Genomic DNA, 16489 nt, shown 5'->3' on the forward strand with positions numbered 1-16489 from the left:
CTCGGCCTCCCCATGCGGGGCGGCCTTACTCTTGTTTCTTCCCCCGGGGGGGGGAGATGGATTTCCTCCTCCTCGTCCTCGTCTTCAGAGGAGGAGTGTGTCTCGGTGTCTTCGGACGTCATGTCCGATGCAACCTTGTGCCAGAGACCTTCTCTGGTCCCCGCGGCCGTCTTCTTGGCCTTCTTCTCCGGCAGCTCATAGGGCGCTGGAAACAACATCTTCGTTAGAAGAGGCGATTCAGGATCTTCAGGTAGCGGAGCCGGACAGTCGATCTGCTCCGCTATCGCTACCCAGGCCTGTAAAATCGGCATGGAGGCTTAGATTCCACCCGCAGATGTGCTAGTAAAAGGCGTATTCTGCGAAATATGAAAACTTACCGGATTGGCTCGGCGTTTTGTGCTGAGTCCGCGATCTTCGGTTATGGGCGGTGGTACCTCGATGGCCTTGAAAAGCACCTTCCAGACGTCTTCGTGCATCGTGCCGAAGAGCTCTTGCAGTGTCTGGTGTTCGTCTGGGTCGAACTCCCACAGATTGCAAACATGTCTCTGACACGGAAGGATCCGGCGGAGGAGCATAACCTGGACTACGCTGACGAGCTTGATTTTCTTACTTATCATATTTTGGACGCAGGTCTGAAGTCCGGTCAGTTCCTCCGCTGAGCCCCAGGCTAAGCCCTTCTCTTTCCAAGAGGTGAGCCACATGGGGACACCGGATCGAAATTCGGGGTTCGCCGCCCAGTTAGCGTCGCGCGGCTCGGTGATGTAGAACCACCCCGATTGCCACCCCTTTACAGTCTCCACAAAGGAGCCTTTGAGCCAGGTGACATTGGACATCTTGCCCACCATGGCGCCCCCGCACTCCACTTGTTGGCCGCCCACCACCTTTGGCTTCACGTTGAAGGTCTTCAGTCATAGGCCGAAGTGGGGCGTGATGCGGAGGAAGGCTTCGCACACAACGATAAACGCCGAGATGTTGAGGATAAAGCTAGGGGCCAGGTCATGGAAGTCCAGCCCGTAGTAGAACATTAGTCCGCGGACGAATGGGTGGAGGGGGAATCCCGGCCCGCGAACGAAGTGAGAGAGGAATACTACCCTCTCCTGGGGTTTCGGGATAGGGATGATCTGCCCTTCAGCCGGAAGTCGATGCACGATGTTTGCGGACAGGTATCTGGCCTCCCGAAGCTTCTTGATGTCCTCCTTCGTGACGGAGGAGGCCATCCACTTGCCTCCCGCTTCGGACATGTTCGGAATGGTTTTGCGGAGAAGGTGAAAGCTTGGGCGCTGGAGAAATGAATGGATGAGCAGAGGAAGAAGAAGGCGTGGGTGAAAAAGGGGAATCCTTATCTCCTTATAAAGGCAGCAGGGGTCATGCGCATTCCCACTCGCCCTTTAAACTCGCTTATTCCCCAAGCACCGTGTTAATGGCGCGGTTGGGTTACCCACACCCATATTGATGAGAATGCCGTGATAAGGGGACACGATCTCTGCTTTTACAAGACGTGCCAATAAAACCACGTGGCAAGATGTGCAGTAGCAGGTTGAGAAAACGGTTCGAATAATGATCGGGCCACGGCGTGATGTCATGCTATGGAAAAGTTGTCAGCAGATTAGACGTGTGGAATATTGTACTCTCTACGGTGGTATGTGGGATTTGTTTTGCAGAGCCGAACACGATTCTTGTGTTCAAGATCTACTTTGGAGTATTCGGAGAAGGAACCGCCTTGCAATGCCGAAGACAATCTGCGCGCCGGACTCATCGTCATTGAAGCCTGGTTCAGGGGCTACTGAGGGAGTCCTAGATTAGGGGGTCCTCGGACAGCCGGACTATATGCTTATGCCGGACTGTTCGACTATGAAGATACAAGATTGAAGACTTCGTCCCGTGTCCGGGTGGGACTCTCCTTTGTGTGGAAGGCAAGCTTGACAATTCGGATATGTAGATTCCCTTCTCTGTAACCGACTCCTTGTAACCCTAGCCTCCTCCGGTGTCTATATAAACCGGAGGGTTTAGTCCTTAGGACAACAACAATCATAATCATAGGCTACCTTCTAGGGTTTAGCCTCTATGATCTCGTGGTAGATCGACTCTTGTGATACTCATATCATCAAGAGCAATCAAGCAGGAAGTAGGGTATTACCTCCATAGAGAGGGCCCGAACCTGGGTAAACAATGTGTCCCCCGCCTCCTGTTACCATTAGCCTTAGACGCACAGTTCGGAACCCCCTACCCGAGATCCGCCAGTTTTGACACCGACAACGGTGATTGAGAGAATTCCGTACGCAAAAAGCGGATTGAATGAAGCCTTTACGAGCCTGCTAAGAGGCTTTGAGGTACACACTGTGTACTGTATATAGATAGTAGCCCCTGAGACTCTGGTTGCTCTCCAAATGGGGCGATCAGAGGATCAAAAGATAAATAAGCTCAGGTAATGATTTTGCTAATTTGTACACAGGCGGCTGCAGCCCCGGCTGCCGAATTTGCCGAACTGAAGCGGCAACTTGATGTAGCGGATGGTGACATCACGCTCGTGAAAAAGCGGCTTGACGAGGCGCAAGGTATATATGTCTTTTGGGCGGTCAGTGAGTATAAATAGGAGCATGATGCTGGAATTTATAATATGCTTGACTGCAGATGGTGCTGCCGCCGTGGAGACCCTTTGGGCTGAGCTTGCCCGAGCCAAGGAGCAAGCCAGGATAAGCAACGCGGCTGCCGATAAGGGAGTTGGTGAATTAAAAGCCGAACAGGCTGCTCATCGCCTGAGTGAGGAGAGAATATCCGACATGGCGCGTAAGCCAAGGGGTGCTGCTAGCCAATATGCACTTCTCGAGAAAGAGACCAAAGAAAAAATTCCTGACCTTGAGAGGGCCTTACAAGCGGCAAAGGAAACCCGGTCAGAGGCCAGAGTGGCACGGGAGGAGATCCGGCAAGCCGGGGAGATCGCGGCCTGGAAGCCCTTTTCATTACGAACTAAGTTCGGTGATCCGAAGTATGCCCCGCTTGATCAAATGTGGAGTTCTCCGGACGCATATTTGGACTTGTCGAAGAGTGCTTCTGATGCGACACAGTTTTTCCAGGCCCAAGAAGGCCATGAAGCAGAACGTCTTTTCTGGTCGCAGTTTAGCATGCCAAAGCGTCCGCTGCTGTTGAATGAGCAGATGGCCGAATGGGCCGAGCTCCACAGGATATCCGGACTTGCCATGAAGGCTGTCGTGGACCGGCTATGGCCTGAGGGACCAACTGCGAATAGTTATTTTGGTTTAGTTCAACAACTTGTTCATGCGGTGTGGCATATCGATGCTGTCAAGCGGTCAACGTGCATAGAAGGTGCATGGATGGCCCTTGCCCGTGTGAAGACATATTGGGCGAAGATGAAGGCCACCGATATTGCAAGAGGGGGTCCACCCGAGCGTCACGACACACAAGATCACTATTATGAAGAAGTTTTAGAGGGTGCCTTCTTGATAGAGCGCCAGTGCTCGGAAAATATTATGTTTGGGTAACATGTATCCGAATTGTAAAAACAATGCTTATGATAATGAAGGCTGTGTTTATACTTTTGCCCGTAAAGTATTTTAGTGCCTCCTGTGCGGCCGTTTATGTATATATGTATATAACCTGAAAGTTTGCAGTCGTCGGCTTCAGCCGCCTCGCGTATAACACGGGGTTGTTCAGAAAAGCACTTGATCACACTTGACCCAACGTCTTGGTGTGTTAAGGAGGTGTTAGTGCGGAGAACTGGGCAATCGGACTATAGAGCTTTAACACTTTCACTTAGCCAAAGGAGTTTGACGGTGGGGCTACTATATAGCCCCTGGTACGTCCGCGTTTATCCGAATACAGTGCATTTACATACATGATCGGGAAACCGGTCCTTCGTTAATGCGGAGGAATCGCGAAGATTCCGCTGAGTCATCGAGTGGTTGACCATCTCTCGCCTTATCATGACAGTCAGTTTTCGGCTTTCTCTACTGAGGTGCTCGTCCGGATGAACCAGGGCACAATCACAGTAGTTCTCTCTTTACCACCTCAGCCGATATAGCGTTACATAAGGTAGCAAGCATAGGAGCCGGGCAAACCCAACTATTGACCAAAGACATGATTCGGAGCTGATGCATATAAGGCCGAAACTCGCGACGCCGAACACTCCTGAAGGTATTCGGAATTTTCAATATATACCGGGCTGGATACAGCCCCCGGTAATGAACCCTGAATTCAAGGCACATGCTACGACCCGGCGTGAGGAGAGAGCGTCTGTGGTGAGAGCATAGTTCTCAAAGCACACTGTTGGTTGCTTCTAGAACCTCCAGTTTAGTACGGCGAATAGTAAGTTCGCAAATACTGCCGATATCTTTCCTAGGCGTTTTATATGCCAGGAGGGTATGAAACAACAAGAGATAATAATAAGAAAAAAGGTTTACACAAGGTCTTAATCTAAACAGAAACCTTGAAACGGGGCCCTGCTGCACGTCTGCACCTTTATCTCCATTGTGCAGTGTCCTTGAAGGGTATATCATGATGGCCTATCTGTAAAAAAGAAAGAACCAGGTGAAAGATTCTGGTATGGCCGTGGGTATAGTTTGTTGGTTTTGATGAACCATGAACTGTAGCTTCTTGAGTCTGAATAGGGTCGAGCCAGACTATAGACTTCCAACGTGCAGGGTGCCCCCAGCGCCACCCAAGGAATTTTGAGTGTATATTTATGTATACGGGAAAGCATGTACAGTCTTCTTATGGGGCGATCTATGAGGGCAGGGCTGCTAAACAAGCTCAGGTTTATCTAAGCTATTACACGTAGGTGTGCGCCGAACACGTTTGGCGGTGTCCGCGGTCTTGAGGACCGATGAGCTGCTGGGCTTGAAAAGGCCGCTTCATGCTTCGGCTACTAGAGCCGCCGGGTATTCTTCTGTACAAAGAGAACACTCTATATTTCCACTCACCGTGATAACTCCACGTGGTCCAGGCATCTTGAGTTTAAGATAAGCGTAATGCGGGACTGCATTGAAATGGGTGAAGGCTGTTCGTCCGAGTAGTGCATGATAGCCACTTTGGAACGGAGCAATGTCGAAGCTTAGCTCTTCGCTTTGAAAGTTATCGGGAGAGCCGAAGACGACGTCCAATGTTAGAGTGCCCGTGCAGCGGGCCTCTACGCTTGGTATTACTCCTTTAAAGGTAGTGCTGCTTTGCCTGATTCTTGACGGGTCTATCCCCATCTTAAGGACAGTGTCCTGATATAACAGATTGAGACTACTACCGCCGTCCATGAGGACTCGGGTGAGGTGGTATCCGTCAATTATTGGGTCGAGCACTAAGGCAGCCGAGCCCCCGTGACGGGTACTAGTCGGATGATCCCTGCGATGGAAGGTGATCGGACGGGCCGACCATGGGTTGAATTTGGGGGCGACAGGCTCTATAGCATACACGTCTCGGAGTCCGCGTTTGCGCTCCCTCTTTGGGATATGAGTGACATAAATCATGTTCACTGTTTTGACCTCCGGTGGAAATTTCTTCTGTCCCCCCCTATTTGGCTGGCGAGATTTGTCCTCGTCTTCGCTTTGCGGTCCCTTCCCATTGTGTTCGGCGTTGAGCTTGCCGGCTTGCTTGAAGACCCAACATTCTCTGTTGGTATGATTGGCTGGTTTGTCGGGGTGCCATGAATCTGGCAGGACCTTTCTAGAATTTTATCTAGGCTAGATGGAACATCTTTGCTGCCTTTAAGTGACTTTTTTTGTTGATCGGGTCTAGAGCCCCTGAATCCGACGTTCACCGCTGTACTGTCTGGGCTTTCTCCATTGTTTTGACGTTTGTTTTTATTGCGTCGTGGCTTTCCATTGCCATCCCTGACTTCGGATGTGCCAGGATCGCTGGTGTTGCTACGGGCCAACCAGCTGTCCTCTCCCGCGCAAAAGCGGGTCAAGTGTGTAGTTAGGGCTGCCATTGTCTATGGATTTTCCTGGCCTAGGTGTCTGGCTAGCCATTCGTCCCAGACACTATGTTTGAAAGCTGCTAAGGCTTCGGCGTCCGGACAGTCGACGATTTGGTTTTTCTTAGTGAGAAATCGGTTCCAAAGCTTACGGGTTGACTCTCCTGGTTGTTGGGTTATGTGACTTAGATCGTCTGCATCCGGAGGTCGGACATAGGTCCCTTGGAAATTGGCCCTGAAAGCATCCTCAAGCTCTTCCCAGCTTCCAATGGAATTTTCGGGGAGGCTTTTCAGCCAGTGCTGAGCAAGTCCTTTTAGCTTGAGGGGCAGGTATTTGATGGCGTGGAGATCGTCTCCCCGAGCCATGTGGATGTGAAGAATAAAGTCTTCTATCCAGACCGCAGGGTCTGTTGTTCCGTCATATGCCTCGATATTCATGGGTTTAAACCCTTCTGGAAATTCATGATCCAGCACCTCATCGGTGAAGCATAGGGGGGTGTGCAGCACCCCTGTATTTGGCTGTGTCGCGGCATGGGTCTGGCGGTTGTAGTGTTCGGTGTTGGTTCCAAACTGGTAAGTGACCGGCATATTTGGTTTGATGGCCCTGATCCTGTGCGGGAACATGTTCCCTGGATCCATAAATGGACCTGGTTCTGCCAGCCTTTTTGTCCAGGTCTTCACGTAAATCATGTTTCTGGTTCTGGGTTGCGACCTCCTTTCCTTTATGGGGAGGGGGTGCTGTTTTCTGTGCGGCATTGTTAGCCGCTCTGTCTTGACCACGAGGTGGTCGGCCTGGTTGATCAACCGTATTGTTATTCGGCGGTATGGGCGCAATAGCATCGTCGTCAAATTCGGGCAGCAGTTTGCGTTTGGGGTAGCTCTTTATTTGGTGATTGCCGCCGTATTTTTCCTCAGTGTTGAGCACTTCGTTCCATTTATCATTTAAGCCGTTGCTTCTGCTTCTTCAAGCTCCTCGCGGTGGTGATAAGTCTCTGGTGGAGGTGTTCTTGTTCCAATTGTTTTTCCGGACGATGAATGCATCGTCATCCAGACTGATCTCCTCTTCGAGGACAGGTTGATAATTGGAGTGTTCGGCATCGCTGTGATCGGACAGGGGTCCTGGACTGTGTTTGCCGTCCTGCTCCATTGCTGGGTCTGCGGTTTCTTCTTTGTCTTCGGCGTTGTCTGGGGTGTTATTCCTTCTTGTGCCGGTATCGCTATTTTTACCATGGCGCGATTTAGAGCGGCGCTGCTGACGTCGGCGCTTTGGCTGCTTCTCAGGAGGTTTATCCTCAACTGGATCCTTTTTGTCATCGCCATGGTCTCCTTTGTGTGTATCCACCATGTATATGTCATATGAGGAGGTGGCTGTCCAGTGCCCTGTGGGCGGTGGTTCCTTGTCAGGACCCCGATTCTAAGTCACACCGATCTAGCATGTAACACGTCATATCACTTTGCGGCCTCACGCACGGTATTCCCACGGGTGTCGCCTTACCTGGCCCTGGACCGTTTGCGCCTTTTGGCTCATGTATATGATAGTGTCGCTAGCATCCATATGACAGAGAACCCGGGCCGGCATGACTAGTCATGAACCCAAAGTGGCACTAACTTACGGGGACAGGCATACATGAAACAACATCGAGCATGTCGGTCATCAGCTTGTGAATCCGGGCTGTAGCAACTGGGCTAACAGGACTCCGGGAATCCGGGCTGTAGCAGGCTAGCAGGACTCCGGAAGTCACCACGTGACATTTCCCCGAAGGGACAGACACAGGAACGATGTGAATCACATGCCGGCTAGTCTAAGTGTTTCAGAGCAGTAGTGCTGGGCTAGCAGGACTCCGGTAAACCGGGCTGTAGCGGACTACCAAGGCTCAGTGGAAGCACCAGACTAAATTTCCCCATAAGAGAGGCTACCAAGGATAAACCACTAGATTGTCGGATCCCACACATACCAAGCATTTCAATCATACACACAATATGCTCGATATGTGCAAATACAACATGGCATCACAACAAGACTCTACGACTCAGAGTATTTATTCATTAGGCTCCGAGGAGCCAAGTATTACAAACATGGGTCTCATGACCCAACATACAGAGCATACAAGCAACAAGCGGAAGCATTATATGTCGCAGTACAGATAACTACAAAAGAAAAAGGCTGAGAAGACTGACTATCTACAAGACCCTCCCAAGGGTACAAGATCGTAGCTGAGGTAACAAGCTATTCATCGAAGTCCATGCAGAACTACTACTGAGACAGAAGTCTCATCGTCAAAAACATAAATTAAGCAACGTGAGTACAAAGGTACTCAGCAAGACTTACATCAGACCCTATCATACATGCATTAGTATCAAGAAGGCAATATGGGGTTTAGTTGCAGCAAGCCAACTTTGACTCGGTGGCTATCCTGAACTACGACTGCTGGCAACTCTTTTGAGGTGGCGCACACGAATCCACTAATCACCACATCAATACGCTACTATGGATTCATTCCCGTCTCCCTACGAGAAGGCCATCCATAGCACTCACACTTGTCTTGAGCAATTTAGGGTATCCACTTCAAGTTGTCTATGTACCACGTAAGCATCCAAGAAGTCCATAACCGCGGACCCGGCTATTCGAGTAGATCATGTTAACCCTGCAGGGGTGTACTTCTTCACACACGCTCTCGCCACTTTCCGCCATGTACACATCATGTATCTCGGCAACCTTCAAGCGGAAGCCTGGCGAGGGAGTCGGCCACGACCTGACTAACCACACAAGACTCTAGTCCAGGTTTATCGCCTATTCGGGTTCCATCCGCAAGGATATCCGGTCGGGGTGTCGCTCACGGCCCGAAATGATGTGTGCAGGGTTCCCTAGCCCACCTCGCCGGATGGATCTACGCTTGGTACACCATGCCACTTGTGCCTAGTCTGTCCCAAGCCCACCTGGCCGTGTGCCACTTGGTAGACTACTAACACTACCTAAAAACACTAGAAACTAATTGCAACTCCTGGACAGAGATCAAGTTGGTGTAGCTAGTCATTGCACAACATACACAGAACTCAGTGCTTAAGGACGGTTCCAATGAGACAACCCACCATGTACTCCTACATGGCCTCTCACCGCTATCTTTACCAAAACGTGTTCACACTCTTAACTCTCAGCACCAGAACATATCGTAACACTCCAATTCATTCCCAATGAATCAGACCTGACAGAACTCTAAGCAACAGCAGGCATGGCATGGTAGGAACACAACATGGCTCAATCAACTCCTACACATGCTAGTGGGTTTCAACTATTTACTGTGGCAATGACACGTCATGCAGAGGAATGGGTTCAACTACCGCAGCATAAAGTAGAAGTTGAATCGTTGTTGTCCTAATGCAATAAAAGAGAGCAAGAGCGAGAGAGTGGGATTGTATCGGAATGAACAAGGTGGGTTTGCTTGCCTGATAGATCAACAGAGGGGCACTGCTTCTTAGACAGGTACTCTGGAACACTCTCCGGAGCAGGACCTATCAAGAAGGAACGATGTCGGCAATCAATACACAAGCATATGCAACAATATGATGTATGAACATGGCATGAATATGTGATGTTGTTGTGCTAATGCATCTAGCATTTCACCTGGAATGAGTCCATTTGAACCAAGGTTCAAATGCAACTCCAAATTTAACATTTATAAATGCCATTTATGTGTTTTCACCTATACAGCAAGTATAAGTTGGTTTATCATGCATGAAACTGGCACAGATGGATAGATTGAATTTTTCTGCTAATTTTTCATATATAATTATTTCAATCTGAGCCACGGTTGAATTTCTATGAATTTAAGAAGTTTATATCATTTTCTGGATTTTCCTGATTTATTTTTAAACTAGAAAATGATTAATTGCGTCAGCATGACAGTGGCATGACGTCAGCGAGTCAACCGCGGCTGGCCAGGTCAAACCTGACGTGTGGGGTCCACACGTCAGTGTCACAGTGTTAAACGGAGGGTTTTTTACCAATCTAATTAAAATTAGTGGCGCTGGGCCCATTGTCAATGTCTCAGGGGTTTAGTATGGTGGTAATTAGCCTTAAGCTAATCACTTGGCAGGTCGGGCCCGCATGTTAGGCCGCCGAGATCATCGCCGGCGACCTCTGGACGCCGCGGTGTCCACGCTGCAGGGCACGGGGGCGGCGGCTGAGAGCGTCGGGGCGTTGCCCGTGCTCTCTCGCATCTAGGAGGGCAGGTGGGAGGAGTTGGGGTGGCCGGAGCTCGCCGCAGCGGAGCTCAGGACTGCGGCCGGGGCACGGCTTCGAGCGGGAGCGAGCTACGGGGCACGGCAGGGTTGCGGAAGGCCTCTACGGCCTCCTGGTGTCACCAGGAGCACGATGACATGCGTGGTTGCGAGCTGCAGCGGCTAGCGCGACGGCAGTGACATGGACGGCGGCGAAGTGCTACGGCCATGGCGGGGAACGAAGCTACGACGAGCGGCAAGCCACGGGGTTAGGGGCAGGACGTGCAGGAGCTCACGTTGGTTCAGAAGGCGTGCTCAGCGGCTCGGGGGAGGCTCTGGAGTCGACAGAGCGGCGACAGCGATCTCGGGCGGCCGGTGATGAAGACGACGGCGATGGCGTTGATGTAGCGCGTCCCTTGTTGCGTGGGTCGTCGGAGCGGTCGGAGATGAGCAGGCGGAGCATCTGGGCACGAAGCGAGGGCGAGGCCATAGCGGTGGGCGCAGCAACGGTGTGCAGCGGCGACGGGGGTGCTTGGGCGTTGCGCGAGAGAGCGAGGGAGAGGAGAGGAATGGGCACGGGAGAGTGAGAGGGGTACGGGGCGGCGCGTGGCATCGCACGGGGCATCCAGAGCGACGAGGGGGAGGACAGGCAGGGAGGAGGTGGCCGGACACGTGCGTGCGCGCCGCGGGCACACGTCCCTGTCCTCCTGGCGTGGTGGAGACGACGACTGGCACTGGCCAGTCGGCTGGGCCGGCCTGTTGGGCCATTGGGCTGCCAGGTAAGAAGCCCGGGTAAGCTTTCTGATTTAGTAAAATACTTAATCAATTTGTTTGCCTGTGATAATTTTTGTAGGGACTAGTTGGATTAATCCAAAGCCCCACACCAAAAATCAGAGATACTGGACATATATTAAATATATAACTAATATATATCCAATGCAAATATTTATGCATTAATTCCAAATGGCCAAAATAAATATTTATGAGGTCCTAAAAATATCGGTTTGTATTTTACCTCTGACCAATATTTTCAAAGAGCAACATGAACATTTTCTTGGACCTTTTTGGAGCAATTTTTAACTGGGTTATTTCCAGAAATGATTTCTGAGGGTTTCACAAATCCCCATTTCAAATTTAAATGAAATTTAAACATGATGCACACATGAGTAGCTAGTCTAGGTTATACCAGAACTAGGGATATGACAACTCGCCCCCACTTGAAAGAATCTCGTCCCGAGATTCAGGGGTTGACGGAAAGAAAGTGGGATACTCCAGTCAAAGACGATCTTCTCGTTCCCAAGTAGCTTCTCTCTCGGAAATATGAGACCACTGAACCTTGAGAAACTTGATGTTCTGACGTCGGGTGACACGCTCTGCTTGATCAAGAATGCGAATAGGGTACTCTCGATAAGTGAGGTTATCTTGGAGATCAAGCGTTTCGTGGTCCACTCCACGGATGGGATCTGAGAAGCAACGCCTGAGTTGAGATACGTGGAAGATATCATGGAATCAAGAAAGGTGTGGGGGTAGTTGCAACTGGTAGGCAACCTCTCCTCGTTTAGCGAGAATGCGAAAAGGACCAATGTAACGAGGAGCCAACTTGCCCTTGATACCGAGACGATGGGTACCCTTCAAAGGGGTAACCCGAAGGTAAGCCTTGTCGCCAACTTCATAAGCCACTTCCTTATGATGACGGTCATACTAGCTCTTTTGACGAGATTGGGCAGTTTTCAAATTCTCACGAATAATGCGAACTTGCTCTTCTGCTTCCTGGATCATGTCCGGTCCAAAGAATTGTCTTTCACCGGTTTCTGACTAGTTCAAAGGTGTTCGACATCTTCGTCCATACAGAATCTCAAGAGGAGCTTTCTTGAGACTGGATTGGTAGCTATTGTTATAAGCAAACTCGGCGAAAGGAAGACACTTCTCCCAATCCATACCGAATGAGATAACACAAGCTCTAAGCATGTCTTCGAGAATTTGGTCGACCCTTTCCACCTGACCACTTGATTGAGGGTGGAAAGCGGTACTGAAGGAAAGATGGGTGCCCATGGAAGTTTGGAAACTCTCCCAGAAATGAGAAGTGAAAAGACTACCACGGTCTGAATTGATCTCTAGTGGAACACCATGAAGTGAAACTATTCGAGAAATATATAAGTCAGTGAGCTGACTAGCGGTGATATTCTCTCGAACAGGTAGGAAGTGAGCCACTTTGGAAAGACGATCAATGACTACGAAGATAGCGTTATTCCCTCTCTTGGTCCTCGGAAAGCCGGTGATGAAATCCATACCAACTTTATCCCATTTCCACCCAAGAATAGCTAAAGGCTGAAGGGTGCCAGCAGGCCTTTGATGTTCTGCTTTTTTAACGCGACGACAAACGTCACAGTTAGCAATGAACTCAGCAATTTCTCTCTTCATCCTAGTCCACCAGAACCTCTGGCGTAGGTCCTGATACATCTTAGTACTACTGGGATGAATCGTGAGAGGAGATTCATGAGCCTCCTTATGGATCAGTTGTCGCAGATGTTGATTCTTGGGAACCACCAAGCGATTCTCAAAGAAAACAACACCTCAATCATCTATAGAGAAACTTCCACCAACTCCCTTCTTAATGTTTCTCTTGATCCGGGAAATTCCCGTATCATGCTTCTGAGCAGAGTTGATCTGATCCTCAAGAGTAGGTTTCGCCACCAAGGTAGAAAGTGTTGGGAGTCGTAGCGTAATTTTAAAATTTTCCTACGCTCACCAAGATGCATCTATGGAGTCTACTAGCAACGAGGGAAGGGAGTGCATCTACATACCGTTGTAGATCGCGAGCGGAAGCGTTCCAATAAACGTGGATGACGGAGTCGTACTCGCCGTGATCCAAATCACCGATGACCGAGTGCCGAACGTACGGCACCTCCGCGTTCAACACACATACGGTGCAGCGACGTCTCCTCCTTTCTTGATCCAGCAAGGGGGGAGGAGAGGTTGATGGAGATCCAACAGCACGACGGCGTGGTGGTGGATGTAGCCGCTCTCCGGCAGGGCTTCGCCGAGCTTCTGCGCGAGAGAGAGAGGTGTTGCAGGGGAGGAGGGAGGCGCCAAAGGCTGTCGTGTGCTGCCCTCCCTCCCCCCCTTTATATAGGCCCCCAAGGGGGGTGCGCAGCCCTAGGAGATGGGATCTCCAAGGGGGGGGGCGGCGGCCAAGGGGGGAAGGGGTTGCCTTGCCCCCCAAGGCAAGGGGGAACTCCCCCCTACGGTTCCCAACCCTAGGCGCATGGGGGGGAGGCCCAAGGTGGCGCCCCAGCCCATTAGGGGCTGGTTCCCCTCCACTTCCAGCCCATGGGGCCCTCCGGGACAGGTGGCCCCACCCGGTGGACCCCCGGGACCCTTCCGGTGGTCCCGGTACAATACCGATAACCCCCGAAACTTTCCCGGTGGCCAAAACTGGACTTCCTATATATAATTCTTCACCTCCGGACCATTCCGGAACCACTCGTGACGTCCGGGATCTCATCCGGGACTCCGAACAACTTTCGGGTTTCCGCATACATATATCTCTACAACCCTAGCGTCACCGGACCTTAAGTGTGTAGACCCTACGGGTTCGGGAGACATGCAAACATGACCGAGACGCCTCTCCGGTCAATAACCAACAGCGGGATCTGGATACCCATGTTGGCTCCCACATGTTCCACGATGATATCATCGGGTGAACCACGGTGTCGAGGATTCAATCAATCGGTATGCAATTCCCTTTGTCAATCGGTATGTTACTTGCCCGAGATGCGATCGTCGGTATCCCAATACCTAGTTCAATCTCGTTACCGGCAAGTCTCTTTACTCATACCGCAATGCATGATCCCGTGACCAACGCCTTGGTCACATTGAGCTCATTATGATGATGCATTACCGAGTGGGCCCAGAGATACCTCTCCGTCACACGGAGTGACAAATCCCAGTCTCGATCCGTGCCAACCCAACAGACACTTTCGGAGATACCCGTAATGCACCTTTATAGTCACCCATTTACGTTGTGACGTTTGGCACACCCAAAGCACTCCTACGGTATCCGGGAGTTGCACGATCTCATGGTCTAAGGAAAAGATACTTGACATTGGAAAAGCTCTAGCAAACGAAACTACATGATCTTTTATGCTATGCTTAGGTTGGGTCTTGTCCATCACATCATTCTCCTAATGATGTGATCCCGTTATCAGTGACATCCTATGTCCATAGTCAGGAAACCATGACTATCTGTTGATCAACGAGCTAGTCAACTAGAGGCTTACTAGGGACAGGTTGTGGTCTATGTATTCACACATGTATTACGATTTCCGGACAATACAATTATAGCATGAATAAAATACTATTATCATGAACACAGAAATATAATAATAACCATTTATTATTGCCTCTAGGGCATATTTCCAACAGTCTCCCACTTGCACTAGAGTCAATAATCTAGTTACATTGTGATGAATCGAACACCCATTGCGTCCTGGTGTTGATCATGTTTTGCCCTGGGGAGAGGTTTAGTCAACGGATCTGCTACATTCAGGTCCGTGTGTACTTTACAAATATCTATGTCTCCATTTTGAACACTTTCACGAATGGAGTTGAAGCGACGCTTGATATGCCTGGTCTTCCTGTGAAACCTGGGCTCCTTCGCAAGGGCAATAGCTCCAGTGTTGTCACAGAAGAGAGTCATCGGGCCCGACGCATTGGGAATCACCCCTAGGTCGGTAATGAACTCCTTCATCCAGACTGCTTCCTGTGCTGCCTCCGAGGCTGCCATGTATTCCGCTTCACATGTAGATCCCGCCACGACGCTTTGCTTGCAACTGCACCAGCTTACTGCTCCTCTATTCAAAATATACACGTATCCGGTCTGTGACTTCGAGTCATCCGGATCTGTGTCGAAGCTAGCGTCGACGTAACCCTTTACGACGAGCTCTTCGTCACCTCCATAAACGAGAAACATATCCTTAGTCCTCTTCAGGTACTTCAGGATATTCTTGACCGCTGTCCAGTGTTCCTTGCCGGGATTACTTTGGTACCTTCCTACCAAACTTACGGCAAGGTTTACATCAGGTCTGGTACACAGCATGGCATACATAATAGACCCTATGGCCGAGGCATAGGGGATGACACTCATCTCTTCTATATCTTCTGCCGTGGTCGGGCATTGAGCCGTGCTCAATTGCACACCTTGCAATAGAGGCAAGAACCCCTTCTTGGACTGATCCATACTGAACTTCTTCAATATCTTGTCAAGGTATGTACTCTATGAAAGACCAATGAGGCGTCTTGATCTATCTCTATAGATCTTGATGCCTAATATGTAAGCAGCTTCTCCAAGGTCCTTCATTGAAAAACACTTATTCAAATAGGCCTTTATACTTTCCAAGAATTCTATATCATTTCCCATCAATAATATGTCATCCACATATAATATGAGAAATGCCACAGAGCTCCCACTCACTTTCTTGTAAACACAGGCTTCTCCATAAGTCTGTGTAAACCCAAACGCTTTGATCATCTCATCAAAGCGAATGTTCCAACTCCGAGATGCTTGCACCAGCCCATAGATTGAGCGCTGGAGCTTGCATACTTTGTTAGCATTCTTAGGATCGACAAAACCTTCCGGCTGCATCATATACAACTCTTCCTTAAGGAAGCCGTTAAGGAATGCCGTTTTGACGTCCATCTGCCATATCTCATAATCATAGTATGCGGCAATTGCTAACATGATTCGGACGGACTTCAGCTTCGCTACGGGTGAGAAAGTCTCATCGTAGTCAACCCCTTGAACTTGTCGATAACCCTTAGCGACAAGTCGAGCTTTGTAGATGGTCACATTACCATCTGCGTCCGTCTTCTTCTTAAAGATCCATTTGTTTTCTATGGCTCGCCGCTCATCGGGCAAGTCAGTCAAAGTCCATACTTTGTTTTCATACATGGATTCTATCTCGGATTTCATGGCTTCTAGCCATTTGTCGGAATCCGGGCCCGCCATCGCTTCTTCATAGTTCGAAGGTTCACCGTTGTCTAACAACATGATTTCCAGGACAGGGTTGCCGTACCACTCTGGTGCGGAACGTGTCCTTGTGGACCTACGAAGTTCAGTAACTTGATCTGAAGCTTCATGATCATTATCATTAACTTCCTCCCCAGTCGGTGTAGGCACCACAGGAACATTTTCCCGCGCTGCGCTACTTCCGGTTCGGAAGGGGTGACTATCACCTCATCAAGTTCCACTTTCCTCCCACTCAATTCTTTCGAGAGAAACTCCTTCTCTAGAAAGGACCCGTTCTTGGCAACGAAGATCTTGCCTTCGGATCTGAGGTAGAAGGTATACCC

This window comes from Triticum aestivum, chromosome 2D (genome assembly GCF_018294505.1).
Source record: "Triticum aestivum cultivar Chinese Spring chromosome 2D, IWGSC CS RefSeq v2.1, whole genome shotgun sequence".
Classification (NCBI taxonomy): Eukaryota; Viridiplantae; Streptophyta; class Magnoliopsida; order Poales; family Poaceae; genus Triticum; species Triticum aestivum.